General features: G+C 33.6%; 1 long non-coding RNA gene across 1 annotated transcript; it reads left to right on the top strand.

The window, feature by feature from the left end:
* The first annotated feature begins 554 nt into the window (after window positions 1–554).
* On the top strand, window positions 555–835 carry LOC143543159 (uncharacterized). The gene is made up of 2 exons (XR_013137027.1): window positions 555–669; window positions 755–835. It is a non-coding gene; the product is annotated as an uncharacterized LOC143543159 (long non-coding RNA).
* The last annotated feature ends 1210 nt before the right edge of the window (window positions 836–2045 follow it).

The following is a 2045-nucleotide window of genomic DNA, read 5'->3' as shown; positions in this document are numbered from 1 at the left end:
GGCACGTATTACTACCTTAACCTAGTATAAATATCCATAGGAGGATCGTCATGTAATATCTATTAAAAGAACCACTACTATCACCCATACTATATATATATATATATATATATATATATATATATATATATATTCCATAGGAGGAACACTCTATATACTTTCTATAGAAGGAACACTATGCTATCCATAGAAGGAACACTATACATTATCCAAAGAAAGGAACTCTATATATTATATGGTCAGGGAAGAACGAAATTAAATATGAGATATTGATCTAACCTAAAATTAAATCTAAGCCCTTTAAAAAAAACTCATAATACAATTATCATGGTGGTTACCTAGCTCCATACCACGTCTTTTCTCCCCTTCTTTCCGCATACACATAAATGACAGTTTTGATGGAGGTTACTCCAGTTTCACACCTCTTCGTATGCTCCTAGCGGTCACGTCACCAGAAATATAGGAAGATTTGGGATTAATTGAAGACGAATTTGATTGAATCACGTCACCAAAGGTGAATATGTTCATGTTATTATGTGAGCTGTAATTTGATTGAATCATTGAATGTTTATAGGAAAGACCCAATCACTAAATCTAAACTAAAACACAACTCACGGTGTTTCGGCCTAGGGTGGATAAGATCTTGCTTCTCATGGTTAATAACAACCGGTAAGTTGTTGATTTGATTGGTTTAGGTTTCAATTGCGTGATTGATTTGTGTGAATTTGGTTTCGATCTTTGTTGACGAAAGTAGGGCTAATTGGATACCTAAATTAGGGAAAGAGGGCTTCTACAACAACTGTTACAGCTTCAACAACATCCTTCAAGAACAAAGGTACTTCAGTTTATCAATGTTGAATTGGGTTTTTTTTTTTTATTTTAATCATTTATGAACTGGGATTAAAAAAATAACAATATTCCAAGGGCATTATTGTGTTGAGCTATTTTTTAATGTCTGTTACTAAAATATAGCATAAAGATGATTTTTGAAATATAACAAGTTTATCGTCTGCTTAACCCTCAAAGTTAAATTAAACATTTAACTCTGTTTTTAAGAATTATTTTGAATAATTTTTGGATTATAGGGAGTGGAGAAGCCGATTGTGTCGAAGATGATGTTGCCTTTTTCTGATTTTAGTGTCAATTCGGTTCATCGTCAATCTGTGATCGTAAATTAAAATTATGTCACAGATTGTTGTATATTGTCTATTTCAAAGGTATATTTGTGTTTTAATGGTGCTACATTATGAGCATGGAAAGTTAAATATCATGTAGTTTTTTGAAATACTTCCAGTAAGCAAGTAAAAGTATTGGTTAGGCTTCAGAAAGTGTTTAATTTATGTTATCTGATGCAGGGTGTAGCTGTTATCTGATGCACGGTGTAGCTGGATTAGCTGCAGATGTGAGACAAATTGTGCAGGAGCTAGATCAGAAGCCCGCAACTATGAAAGGTCAACCTGTGTTTTTTAATGGTTTATTCTTCTTTTTTCTTTAGTTTATTAACATATCGAATTTAACTCGTAGTGGGATCAATTTTTTGTTTCATTAACGGGTAATAGAAAAAGATTTTTTTTATCAAGTCAAATTTATCCCGTTAACGAGTCAATTAATAACAGGTTTTTATTTTCAGGTCAAGTTTAGCCCGTTGCTAGGGTCCACTCTTTGATTCACTAATGGTTCAAAAAATGGTTTGTGTAATCTTCATGGGTTTGGTTTTGTAGATCCGCCACGAAGCGACCCGAGACCGATTCTTTCATGTCTAGAACCAAATAAATAGCAGGTACGTTCGGTTTAGTTTTCTGTCAGTCCTTTTAGGTCCGCTCTTTTGGTTATACCCGACTTATGCTTAGCCATGATATATTGGATTGCGAAATGCTCTACAAAACGGTTTATGGGTTTATTATTGAATATGTGGTTTGGGAATGGTTCTTGGTTCTTTGTCGAATATGTTTTTTTTCCTCCCGATGGATCACTTGGTAGGTCTGTTTGTTGAATTTGTGGCAAGCAGTCAATTTGATTTATTTTTTTTGTCAAAGTTTGACCAG

Source organism: Bidens hawaiensis, unplaced genomic scaffold, assembly GCF_021521415.1.
Source record: "Bidens hawaiensis isolate Kalapana, Puna unplaced genomic scaffold, B.hawaiensis_p1.1 tig00013074_1, whole genome shotgun sequence".
NCBI classification, from domain to species: Eukaryota; Viridiplantae; Streptophyta; class Magnoliopsida; order Asterales; family Asteraceae; genus Bidens; species Bidens hawaiensis.
The sequence above is the reverse complement of the archived record's forward strand: the minus strand, read 5'-3'. Positions and strand labels throughout refer to the sequence as shown.